Source organism: Elgaria multicarinata, chromosome 3 (assembly GCF_023053635.1).
Source record: "Elgaria multicarinata webbii isolate HBS135686 ecotype San Diego chromosome 3, rElgMul1.1.pri, whole genome shotgun sequence".
Taxonomy (NCBI): Eukaryota; Metazoa; Chordata; class Lepidosauria; order Squamata; family Anguidae; genus Elgaria; species Elgaria multicarinata.
In genome coordinates this window covers 76,609,096-76,623,388 of record NC_086173.1, presented here as the reverse complement: position 1 = coordinate 76,623,388, position 14,293 = coordinate 76,609,096, and positions in this window count along the sequence as shown.

The following is a 14,293-nucleotide window of genomic DNA, read 5'->3' as shown; positions in this document are numbered from 1 at the left end:
GGGCACCAAACAGTTCTAGAAGAAGTCTTCACAATTACTGCTAGTTTCAAAAATAGTTTGGAACAGAGATTCTTAAATGCGTATATTAACGTGCAAAGTACTTTTCAGTGTTTAACACATGCCAACCATGCAATATAGCTTACTATTCCCATTTTATCGATAGGTAGCTGAAGCCAAAGGGCAAAACTCTCGCACAATTATGTACTTGGCTAAGCATGGTTCCCCAGGCAGATCTCCAATTAGTTAATTACTGGAGCACACTGGTTTTCAATAAAGTATTATTTTGTACTATAGTCTAAACTTATGCATACTTACCAAGAAGTAAGATCTACTGAATGCTGTGGAATTTACATCAAAGTGAACATGTGTAGGTTTAGCAAGGCTGGCACAGTGGCATCACAAGACCAAACCAGACATGATGCTAAACACATCACGGTAACTTGCATTTTTTGTTTGTTGCTACAGGTGGGATTTTTTGTTGGGAATGAGATTGTTGGGTTTTTATTTATCCCTTTCTTCCCTAATAAAAATCTACCCCCAAAGTTGCTTTTAGCTGAGGCAGGGGAACTCTCCAATTGGAGACAAAGATTTATTTTATTATTGCATTTATATCCCACCTTTATTCCTCCAAGGAACCCAAGCCAGCATACATATTTCTCCTCCTTTCCACTTTATCCTCACAACAGCAGCCCTGTGAGGTGGGTTGGGATGAGAGTCTGTGACTGGCCCAAAGTCATCCAGTGGGTTTCCATGGCCGAGTGCGGACTAGAACCCGGATCTCCCAACTCCCAGCCTGACACTCTAGCCACTCTACACCACACTGGCTCTTAGTTGCTCTTAGCTGGGGCAGGGGAACTCTCCAAGTGTGGGTGTTCTAAAAAAAATGAAAAAAAATCCAACTTCAACTGATTGTTGGTAGGAGAAAGCTGGGAGGCCCCTTAATGAAAACCATACAGGCCCTACTGCCTGACATACAACTTTAGCTCCAATAACCTTCTAAAAACAGTAACAAAGGGGGACATCACAAAAGGTTAGACCAGGACACCTCACCCCTTCTCCAATTTGAATGGTGGTCCTGCTGCGGATATAGCTCTGAAAGTGTGAGGCAAAGCTGTGCCAATCTTTGATTTGTCCACCATCCTTATGGTAGCTGTTGCACCTTTGCAGAGGCAATGCTGCTAGTTCCATAGTGGGTGGATGGGAGACAAGAGAGACTGTGAGCTGGCTCACACAACAAAGCAGCCCCCCTGTGGGTAAATTTACCTGAGGGGGCTATTGTGTGTGCTGGATGCCCGTGGATGCCATTTTTGCATGGCACCTGGCTTGCCGTGAGTTGTTGTGTAGTGTGAACTGAGGTGGAAGGGATTGTTTGAGGGTTAGGCAACCCTAACATAAGCCTAAAATAAGCCATGGGTGATTTGAGGGCAGCCTAGGTTTGCCTAACACAACAGAGCCTGCACAATAGAGTCCCCCTCAGGTAAATTAAGCCACTATGGGCGGTCGTGTTGTGCAAACCCGGTCAATGCCAAATGCCCACCAATCATTTGAATGTAAAGTATACCATTGGAGGGGCTGGGAACTTGCTGAGAAGAATGAGCCAGCACAGCACACGGGGTTTCCTTTCCTGCCATCCTTCACAATGGCCAGCTCAATCTTAAAGTTCAGCTCTACACACACACACACACACACACTCCAAAGAAGATCTTTGCACCCTAAGAGAACTGAGAATTTCAGCAGGTGGTGTTTTTCCCATCACAAGTGCTGCATTGCTAATAGGAAAGGCTGTGTATGGCAGAAATCTTGTCTCTGTGCAACTTCTACAGGGAAAAGACTTCTCTCAGATTGTGGACTTGATAAAACTTTTAACTTTTTGGGCCATAATGCCAGCTTTCCCTCCCTGCCAACTTAGTACTGGAAATTCCTTTAAGTCTGATTCAACCATGTGAAGTGACAGCAGTATTCTGCCCCATGCGTGGCTTTGCTTTCTGTCTGCACTGAGGTAAATTTTGTTCTGCATTTGAACTGTTAGATTTTTTTAAAATAAAAATAAAAATAGCCCATGCGACAAGAAAAGAGGGGGAGACAAGCCAGCATCCCACCCTTTATGTGGCTTAGCTTGCACAATATTTATTTATTACAATTATTTACATGTCTTTTGGGATACAAATCTTACCAAGGAGTCTTACAAGCAATATAAAAATAAAAATCACAATACACAATAATCAACATCATCATCATCATCAACAGCATCATAAATTTACTTCTTACCCACCTCTCCCTCTGGATCGAGGTGGGGAACACCATTAAATACAACCATACAATATAAATCAAATACTTAAAACTGATTAAAAGAGCATATAAAACAGATACAATATTAAAATAACAATCACAACATCTTAAAATTCTCAGGTTCCCCCCTAAAACAAAATTAGTTTGTTTTAGGAAAAAAATTAGGATCCTCCTCTCAGGGTAGTTGGTAGAAGATGGCCCTGGGGGCAGGGAGAGTTCAGCTGGTGTCTGGTGTTATTGTCATCTACCTCCCACACTCTCCTGGAATTCTTCCCACAGGGCAATTGATGGTAGATGGCCCTATGGGGAAGGGAAAGTCCAGATAGGGCAGACCCCAGGGGCTTCTTTGTCTCCCTCTCTTGCCTGGAATTCTTCCCACAGCGTAGTTGATAGTAGATGTCCCTGGGGATGGACAATCACCTGCTGGAGAATATTGGAGTAGCTGGCTTCTGTGATGAGGTAATCTTCATACTCCAAATCTTCACAATTAGGTACAAAAATCTCACATTTTCAGGTATTACTTACAGTTCTTGTTACACTTCAAAGACTATGGGTTGGATCCAGACTTAAGAAAGTGCAAATGGGCTGGAGGAAGCAGACTTCCCCACCCCCTTCTCCTGCCCCCTGAAAATGCTATACAGAGACTTGGTTTGCATGACAAGACAGCCCATGGGTTAAGCAACCCATGACCTATCAAGGCCGAGCAGGAGAAAGTGGACATACTGCCTGCAGCACGCCCACCACTTCTGCTTTTATTCAACTACCCATGAACAGCTCCTTTGTAGGTGCTGATCATGATGTGTGAACCCAGACAGATGGGTTGTTTAGAACATTAAAAAATCCAGTAGCTAACCCATGGTTTGTTGTTAGGTTAACCACTGGTTTGTTTAACCCCTAAAGAAACCAGTCGTCTGGGTTCGCAGGTCATGCTCAACAACTTACAAAGGCCGATCAGGAGGGTAGTGGGTTACTGAGTAAAAGACAAAGTGGCAGTTACACTGCAGGCAGTGTGTCCGCTCTATCCCACTCATCCCTGAAAGCTGTCATATCATACAAACTGGCCCAGAGGCTGAATGGGGTGAACTACAGTGCAAAGGGGAGGGATATCCCCCCCCCCAAATTGGGCAGAAGCACCTTCCATGAGTGCCCTTCTGTCCATGGAAGGCAGGTCTTGGATCCGACCCTATCAAATTTATTATGGCATAAGCTTTTGTAAACTAGAATACACTTCATTACACACATCTGATGAAGTGGACTCCAGTCTATGAAAGCTTATGCTGTAATTAATATGTTAGTCTTGACATAAGACACTTTGTTGGTTTTGCTGGAATAGACTAACATGGATATCTTGCAGGAACTGTTATTGGTAATCAATTTCAAGCTGTATGATCTACACTGTTTTCTGAAAGATTTGGAAGTCTCTTAATTTTTTTTTATGGTCCAGTTTTATTTATTTGTTTTATTTCATTTCATTTATATTCAACCCTTCCTCCAAGAGTCTCAGGATGCTGCTAGTTCTATTCCCGTCCCATTTTATCCTCACAACAGCTCTGGAAGGAAGGTTAGGCTGAGTGCATGGCCCAAGGTCATCCAGTGAGCTTCCTACTAAATGGGGATTGGACTCTCAGTCTCCCAGGTTCTAGTTCATCACTACACTAGGCAGGCCCTCAGTTCTCACTATTCACTTCTGAGAGAAGGATAGAGAGACACACAAGTCTTCCTTCGAGAGTTCTCTATTAATCCGAGTATTCTGGATTATTTATATGTGTCAAATTTCACCTTTCTGGATGATCTGGAAGTACTGTAACATTTTAGTTAAGAACATAAGAAGTGCCCTGATGCTCGATCAGACCAAGGGTCCATCTAGTTCAGCACTCTGTTCCCACTGTGGCAAACTTTTAGTAGTGGTTGAAGCCTGAGTATGTTTGACTTCTCTGTATCAGGTCTCCTGAGAGGTTCAAGACAGACTAGCCTAGCTATAAACGTTTTAGCATAAGGGTCCAATCCTATCGAGGAAAGTCATAATCGTCCGACCTTGAATGCTTACGACTATCCAATACAGGGTGGCTGCAGCACGGAGGGGATCCATCCCGCCCTGCTGTTTCAGCTAGATGGCTGACCCCTAGCTGGGGTCTTTGGAGCAGAAGCGGGGGGAGGCTGCATGGTGCGTAGGAAGCTGCCTGAGTCATCTTCCCTGGTCTCCTGCCTTCCCCCCCCCCCGGGACCGCCCCCCCCTTTGCCCTCTCCATGGTCAGTTCACTCCACGCTGGCTGCAAGGGGGAGGGGGAGGGGGAGAGAAGCATGGTTTCCTGGCTTGGAGCACTGTCTCTGAGCTCAGAACCATAAAACTGAAAAATCCTACGTTCTCCCAGACTCTGTCTAGGACATATAGGATTGTTCCCTAAAGCAACCTGATCTTTCCATCCTACAGAAGCCCTTTATCTGTAACTTTGAGTTGTGCCAGGTTGTATTGCTTCCCCTACCTCAACTGCAAGTGCATTGCACTGCAGCAACATTAGTTCCTGCCACAGTGAGTGGACGTCCTGAGGGAGAAAGAGACAGAAGGGTATTGAGAAGTGAGAACAGTTTCTCCTATGAAAGAACATTTACAATTTAACAACCATACCAAGTAATCCTAGGCATGTTTATTCAGAAGAAAATCCCACTAAATGTAGGGATTAGTACCCAATTAGGTGTGTATACAACTGCAGCTAGCATGTTTAAAATAAATATTGATGTTGATTGGTGTAACTGAACCTTGTCAGGTTCAGTTACAAATAATTCTTAATGTTTGTGGGGTCGTGGCAAATTTCATGATGACAAGGAACAAATGTACACCCCCCCCAAAGAGCAGTAGTAATATAGCATACAATCCAATTTGTTAGGACCAGCAGCATGAATCCAACCCTATCCATGGTTACTTGGGAGCAATCTCAGTGCTGCTTACTTCTGGCTGCATAGGTTTAACTTTTAGAACACATTGACTGGGTTTGGATGATCGTGACAGAAGAAAAAAACATTGTGGCTTCTCCCCTTGTGCACACAATCACTATTTGCATAAATCCCCTGCGATGCAGCACAGGTTGGCATGTCATTCAAATCCAATGCGCAGTGCATTGACAGTTACTTCATACCATCCTACAACCCATGACTTGCAGTAGGGATTGTAGGGTGGGTTCACTGTGCAGCAGGTTCAGATGACATGGAAAATTGCACTGCATTTCTGCAGGGGATTATGCAAATAGCATAACTGACTTGGTTCTGACAACATGGCAACCCTCTGTGGGTGAATTAATGCTTCTGCACTCCAAAATGTACCATCCGTCATTATGATATGCAAGCCCCAGCTGGGGATTGCTGTGGCTTGTCCTGTCATCCGAACCTGGGTGGTGATGGTTATTTGTGGGTTAGACAACCCTCACATAACCCACCCTCTGTTTTAGGGTTATGCAAGAGTTGTTTAATCCTAAAATAACTCCAGCTGTCTGGGTTCTGAAGACAGGGCAAGCCACAACAACTCCTGCCTGGGGCTTGCTTATTTATGTCACCTGGCATGTGCTGCAGCTCCATGCAGGTGAATTAATCCATGGAGGGCTGTTGTGTCATGCGAATTGGCCCATTGAGTTTTAACAAAATATCTTTCAGACAGATTGAAATGTAACTGTTGCCTTTTAATTAGAAATGTAAACAACCTTCCAAAAAGTGTTTCCATCTAAATTGATAGGGTGAAGTAGCACTCCATCAAAGAAAAGGAAAGTAGCAGCCAAACTTGGTTTATTTTCTTTATTCTCACACTTCCTCAATGCCAAGAATGAAGAACATTGGCCCTCCAGATGTTGTTGGACTACAACTCCCATTACTAGCTTTGTTGATGAAGGCTGATGGAAATTGCAGTCTGGCAGGATCTGGAAGCCACACATTCCCAATACCTGCATCATGGTAATCAGTCACAAATAGTAAAACTTTGAAAGTTCTCTCTATCTGCTCCTTCATATGCAAGAGCCCAGAGGGTCTGCCAATTGCCCAGGTGCTCTGTTAAGTGACATCACTGCTCCTGCTCTGAAAATAGCCCTGCAGCTGTGCTCTCCCACGTTCATCTCCATTACACTACTGCTTAATATAGGAATGAATGAAAGGCACACCTTATTTTTCAAAGTGAAACCATTATCTGCTAATTTGGGGTACAAAGTGGGAGAAAAGGGCACCTTTCTTGAGGAGAACCAATGCATGTTTGCTGGTTGCAAGTAGAGCTACTGTGGCGTAGTGGCTAGAATGTTGGACTGGGAGTCAGGAGATCCGAATTCTAGTCCCCACTTGGCCATAGAAGCTCACTGGGTGACTTTGGGCCAGTCACAGACATTCAGCCTAACCTACGTCACAGGATTGTTGTTGGGATAAAATGGAGAGGGCGAGGATTTCCTTGGAGAAAAAAAGGCAGGATATAAATGCAATGAATAAATAAATAAAAGACCCATCTCTTCCATCAGGCTTTCCCTGAGTAAATGTGCTGCCCAGTTTGTTATAGTGTTGTATTGTTTTTGTTGTTTTAAACCAATGTTTTATATAGCAGTTTTAGCAATTATGTATTTTAATTCTATTTTTAATGTATTTAAATCTTGTAAACCACTTAAGAGATATGTGTAAATATGGTAAGTGGTATATAAATCTTTTAAATAGTAATACTAATTACAGGATCTAATCCTATAAATTATTTGTTGTGAGCTGCATTAGTAAATCAGGAGGCAAATCTAGGCCAGATCCACACCAAGCAGGTATGACATTTGCCTTAATTTGTGACTAAAGCTTTTGTTGATTAACCATGCCAAGGAATCAACAAAATCTTGATGTTTACAGAGGTAAAGTGTGTGGGAAAGGTAGCACTTTTACAAGGGTGTAACTCTTTGCTAATAGTAGTAGTAGTAGTAGTAGTAATAATAATAATAATAATAATAATAATAATAATATATCCAAAGTCTTCAAGACCAACCGCCAGCACTTGACCCAAGGTTAATTGTTTCTAAACTATCCTCAGCATCAACATTTTAGATGCAAAGATGAGGAGGGACTGACACACCCACCTATAATGTGGGAAAGTGATGTTTGGTGAAGATCTATCCGGCTCAAGAGAGTGGTCCTTTTTTTGCATCTCAGAGAAACGTGAGCAATAGATGTCTTATGCTGACTTCCTGAGCCTTCACAACACATACTGAATTTTAAGGTTTAAAGACAATTGCATGCTCTACCTGTGTGCTTTAAGGCATTCCTGGATTCAAGCCAAGAGCTAGCTCAGCTCCCTGCCGGTACAAAGCCACCGTGGATGGGACAAAATAAGTGCTGCATGACATATATAGTTTTAATGCAGATATTTACTGGTGAGGAGCGGATCCTCATTCAATGGTCCTGAATCTCCACTAGCAATCTTTGCAGAATCATTTGAATTATTTCCAAATTGGGGGTGGAAGGGGTGTGTGTGTCGTCGTCCCGCGTCCTGCCTAGCAATAAAAGTGGGGTCAAAAAGGGCTGTCCTCGCCCCGGACATGATGAGCAACTTCTTAGGGGATCTCTAAAAAGTGCTGATCTGCATAAAACCTTTGGGCGACACGGTACTTAAGTATGGGCTGGCGTGCTCTTGATTCGTCTGCAGTTGGAGAAACGTTGCCAATTCGATCAGCATTAAGTACAGTTGCAGTGGCTCGCGGTTGCTTTAACCGTATGTCGCTCTGAATATTCCCTCCTGGCTCCCCCCCCCCCCAGCTCTCCTTTCGACTTTATTTCCTGTCCTCTGCGCGCGTTTATGTGCGTCTTTGCAATCATTGCTGTTGTCTGCTTTATTTCACCCCCTTGTGACTACTGCAGGCTCCTCCTGCAATCTGCAAAAGGGAAACTTCCCTGCAATAGAGGCTCGGACTCTTCTCCCAAGTGTCCTTGCCTCCAACCGGGATCCTGCAAAAGGAACCTTGACAGACAAAGCCATACAAAGTGTAAACCTTCACCGCCTCGCCTGCTTTCTCTCCGCAGCTTCAGGTTGTTGCTGTAGATGCTGCTTTCCAGATTCAGCTGCTGCTTCCTGCCCTCCCTAAAATAAGGTAAGAAAGGTGGCTTTTGGTTTTGTTCGAGGTTTCCCACCAGTGAGCAGTGCGCCCTCTCTCATATGGATCAGGTGATGGCTTTTAGACTCTGCTGCCTTGGAGAGAAGTTAACTTTTTTTGCTCCGGGTTAGGAACTTTGAATGTTTACTTATCCCAAGCAGCAGAACGATAAACGTTTCGAGCTTGGAAAGTGTCCATTGAGGGAATAACTAGAATGGGTCAAGCTAACCAGAAATGATAACCATCTAAATCTCTTGTTAATGGAGGTGTTTGCAAGGGTATCAGAGCAGCGTGGGGGCGGTTTCAGAATACGGTGGAATAGCATAGGTTGGAATCCGGTTCTACCCCCGGATTGTTTAACCCGAAGTCCTCTATGTGTCCAGAATAACTATTTAATTCTTGCGTTCTAATCCAGCATATTTAGCATGAACGTATGTATGGATTCCGATTTCGTGATTCCATCCTTTTTATTTCTTGATTTCCTTCTGGTTTTTCCATCTTTTTGTTTTTAAGAAAGCAAGTATGGGATTTGTTTTGACATTTTGGCGTGCATGGGGTCTCCGCGAGGGCACAGTCACTAAAATATATGCTGAGTAAATCAATAGTTTTGATTCACCCCCATGCTAAGTCCCCTTCCTTCCCTCTCTGTTTACTGTTCCATTAATGGAACCATGATGATTGTGATCAATAAAGGGATAACATCAGAGCATTAAAAAGCCAGGACTCTGGGGAGACATGCAGTGACCCATTAATAGAGTTCAACCATGTTTTGAAATGTAATAAAGGCCATAGCAATGAGCACAAGGGGGCATAGATTCCTGTCCCTCTGTTATCCAAACAAATTAAAATTAATATAAGATTTTCAAAACCTTATCACTTCACTCATGTAATCTTGGTATCTTTCCCCCCCACCCATCCGTTTACTCATATGAATAGATGACAAAACACAATTGTTCAAGAGGGTTATTTATTTTGAACAAACCAATACTGTAAGCTAGATACCAACCAGTTCTTTGAAAGATTAAGGCTGAGATCCTACATGAACGTACCTGAGAGTAAGTCCCATTGAACTCGATTCGGCTTACTTCTGAAAAGACATATAAAGGATTGCACTGTTAGCCTGTAATCCTATAAATGCTTACTAGGGAGTAAGTCTTCTAGAACACTGTGGGATCTACTTCCAAGAAAACATGTTTAGGATTGTATTATTAAGCAATATAAATCACAGTAAGCACAAATAGCCTACCTGGCGTGAAAAGTAGGCTTTTAATAATTGCATGTATATCAATGTCTCACAGTATCCTAAGTTGAAACTATCCAAACCTAGCTCAAAACACCTACACCCACCATTTTTAAAAAGGTAAGACCTGAGTCTGTTCTAATACGTATATGTCAGTGATCTGCCAGCAGAAACATCACTTACATTGCTTATATGTTCATATATAATAAGTGCACATAAATGATATGGCAACTGACTTTTATAGCTGCTTATGATGAGGCATAATTTTAGAACCTTGGTTTATGGATGTTACCAATGCATAATGTCATGCATCCTGTGTTTTTTCTCTGTCATCAGGACAGGAGACATTCTAATCTTTACTTTAGTCTTTCACTGCAACAAGAAGCATTCTTCTTCTATGTCTTTCTTTGCTATTAGCTACTTTAATTTGTCCGATTGCTATTAGCTTTTCTATTTGCTGTTGTATGGCTTTGTTCAAGATGTTTGCTTCTTCCCTCAGTCATCTTTCTTAAAAAGATGAAAATATGAGCTTTAACTCAGATATTAATCAATTAGTGGATTGGATTATTTTTAGCCACTTCACTAAAGCAAATTTTGCCATTAGGCCAGATGTATTTGTTATAGAGAGCTTCCTTAAGGCAGCTTAAGGATATATTTTTTTTAAAGATGTAACATACTTTGTAGAGTGAACTCACTGGTGATTGATAATGGATCAGAACAGACTATTTTTTCTGATTAGCCCAGTAATCTTTATTCTATCAGTGTCTCTCCGGGGTCTCAGGGAGGGATTGTTTTCATCTGATCCTTTTATCTGGAGATACCAGGTTTTGAACTTGGGATCTTCTGCATACTAGGACCCCTTATGCTTCTGCATTCATTGGTGCCTTTTTAGCCCAAACTTGGCCTTGCATGTTTGGACCATACTGAATGATGTGATGGTGGCAATACATGTGTTTTACTACTAGATCAATAGTGAGTGCATGCTTTATCTGGCCGTAATCTTTACTCCAAGATTATGGTCAGATAAGTGGTGCTTAAAAAGATACTCTAGTGAATTACTTTTGCAATCTCTGCTTCATTCCTAGTTCACACAATATTTATTTATTTATTACATTTTTATACTGTCCAATAGCTGAAGCTCTCTGGGTGGTTCACAAAAATTAAAACCATAATAAAACAACCAATAGTCTAAAAACACAAATACAAAATACAGTATAAAAAGCACAATATGTTTTTTTCCCTTCCACACAAGCCATCCTGTCTGACTTGGATACACATTTGTATATGTGAACTGGGAAATCACATGATAGATACAGCTGGCAACAAGCAAAAGATAAAGAAAACTATTATTATTATTATTATTATTATTATTATTATTATTTATATATCACTTTATTTGCTAAAACGCCATAGAAACAGCAAACAACAATTTAAAACAGTAAAAATGGCAGAGCATTAGAGCAACTGTATAGTTTAAAAGTCATGTAATTGGCTCTGGGTCCCATATCCATAATTGTTCAGCTCATATGTGCCAAAAGATGGTCAAGCATAGAAGCTGAGCGGATGATCAGTTTCGGAACACTTGCTGCTGTAACTTTGTTGAAGCTAAGCAGGTGTAGAACTGATCTATGCTAGTTGGGCAGCTACTAGAAACCCTTAAAGGTTGCCTTGAGCCATCTAAAGGAAGATCAGGGTATGTATTATAAATATATAGTGTGGAAAAAGTGGCCCTTGTGATGGGAATTGTGTCAGCAGCATCAGTACTTAATGCATCAAAAGTATGCTGCTTATTGTTTGAATTCAAAGCAAATTATAAAAAGATCTGTGCTCATGAATTTTCTCCCTGTAAACTCTGAAAAGTTTGCCACTCAGGAAGTTATAACTTTTTAATTTCCTTCTTCAACCTACTGCTCTTTCCCAGCTCCTCCATGCACCTAGTTTCTATATGCCCATGATGCAAGCACCCATTTATTTTTCTTGCTAGGTCCCTTTTTTAAACCTTGCACTGGTAGAATCAAGCACAACAGTTGAGGCACATACCCTCATACTCTCATTTACTTGAAGTTTCACGTTCCTCTCAAATGGAACTTCATGAGGACTGATTAGTTAGTATCGTTATTCAGAATTTATATGGAAGTTCATTGCAGAGTTATGTACACCTAAGCCTTACTGAAGTCAGTGGCACCTAGGCGTAATTCTGTGCCTATCTGAATTTAAATATAGGTGTACATTTAAGGGCGGTGTTCTTGAATCAGGCCGCATTGTAAGGTGTGTGTGTGAGAGAGAGAGAGAGAGAAAGAGAGAGAGTGTAGAAGAGGGAAGAGTGGCATTGATGTGGTCAAATGAGTAGGGGGGGAGCTGGAGACAGATAGGAATTTATTATTTAGAAATTTATCATTGCATTCTCAAGTTAATAGCACTTGAAGTGATGTACAAACTGGATAAAACCATAACAATAACATTGCTGAATAAAAACGCTATACGAGATCAAGTCATCAGTCAAAACACAAAAAATAAATTGCAGACAAACAATTCTAAGAACCAGAATCCATAAAGTGGCATAGCCAGCAGCAATAAAACAACACCAGTTTGCATTTATTAAATGAGTATATAACACATAGGAACTAAGAGCTACAAAATAAAAAGGTGGATGTCTTTTTGGTTCATTTTCTATTGGTTGACATCATATGCAAGCTTTTTGTTACACAGAATTTTTCATTGGAAAGGTACCTGTTAGTTATCTACAGAAGGCTAACAAACTTGCCAAGCTGTAGATAATATTTGAAGTTAAAGCATACAACACTTTAAAAAATCATAAAAGGCAGAATTAAATGTCTCAAAACATGCTGAAGCCATTGCCCATTAGATAGATGTACGTTGAATTGAAGTAGAGGTTTGATTCTGCATGTGAGCTGTTAATGCTGCTACTTAAACCTTAATCCTTATAGAGGCAACTCAGACTATATTATCTGAATAAGATTCATATTACATTTGTCCTCATACGCTATAACAGGTGAGTAAGTCTCTTTATCTTTAGCAGTGTTTTCAGCGGAACGGCTTGACTGCCCTTCTGGTTTCTTTCCCATTTTCTTCTGATACACTTAGAGCACTTTTCATTACCCCCTCTCTAACTTCATAATAATTTTCGACCAATCAAAAGAGACCCATTATCTGCAAAGTCTTAAGGGACTGACTTGGCAATTTTCATCCAAGACTGAATCCTGTAAGAATTTCAACCGGACTCAGCAATAATATTATCTTGTTTGCTTCACTTTCTGGATTTATTTTGAATTGATGGGAATGTGCTACTTTGTTATAACAACAAAAAACACATTGATATGTGCAGCAGTTGTTTTCTCAATCAATCCCCCCAATAATATAGATGTATAGAGGGCTTGGGGCCTCTAAGAGCTTCATCCCACGTACCTGATTCCCTCGAATTATCCCCTACAGTGCTAAGCTGTCGCTGCTGTTGTTGTTGCTACCGGGCGGCTAGATCCTTTGCATACCAGGAAATGGGTTTAAGGGGGGAAATGTAAAAAAATAATTAAAAATCAGCGGATGACCCAATCCGATTCAGATTTGGTATGCTTAAAGCTCTCCTTAATATTGATTACTGTGCCAGTTTTGATGTCTTTATCTTTAAAACTTGCGCAGATGTAAGCATTTGTTTGATTTTTCTTCAAATTCTGCTCCTGCGTCCCAGTGGCTGCTCGGAAAACAACAAATGATATGCTCGAAAACTAGTAGCAAAATATTGCACTTCTTTTGGTTAAGAAGCGCAATTAAAGCAGGATGCATGGGAGTACTTCACAATAAAAGCAGATTATAAGCTGGAAAACTTCTGAGTCCTTTGCATGCAATTCGCAGTCATTGCACAGTATAATGCTGGTGTGATAAAGCCAAAGGTGAGTCTATTCTCCAAACTAAAATTTGTTTGGCATAGAACTAATGTATGATTAAATTAACTGTGCCCTACTGATGCAAGCTCTTGTTGCAATGCCCCTGCCTTTGCTTGCCACCTACCCAGCAACCCGGTCAGAGCTATCCTGCCAGGCAGGAGGGTGAAGTGATGTCTTTCAACCCTCCAAGCTTGCAACATTGGCAAATACCACTCCAGACACTGATAGCATTGCTCCTGCTGTGTAAATAGTACCAGAACAGCGTCCCCCACGTTCTGCTCCACTACAGTACTACTCTCAGGACTGTTGTATTTCTAGATGACTCTAGATTCACATTTTAATTTGTGGCTACAACTGACTTTTGAGTTGCTAACCAGATCTGGGACTCTTCTCCTTTACTGAGAGAGGCAGTAGAAAGAACAGCCAAACTTCGTAGTGGAAGTGAGATCCTAAAGCTGGAGGAGACACAAAGATCATAGAACCTAAAGAGGGTCTCAGGCAAAGATCGTTCAAATCACCTCCTACCTAATCCTTTTAACTGGAAACTTTGCATGTTTTTTTATGGATTCTGTGGGTCAAAGTATATGTTATGTTGGCCTTCCCCAACCTGATGTTCTCCAGATGTGATGGAATTGCATCCTAAGACATCTGGGGGGTTATCAGGCTGGAGAAAGCTGTATTATGTGAATTGTGTAGTGTGTATCTGTTTTACTCTAGAATAAATGTGTGCATGCTTACCTTGCACAAGAAGGGAAGGTTAAATCTTCCCCCTT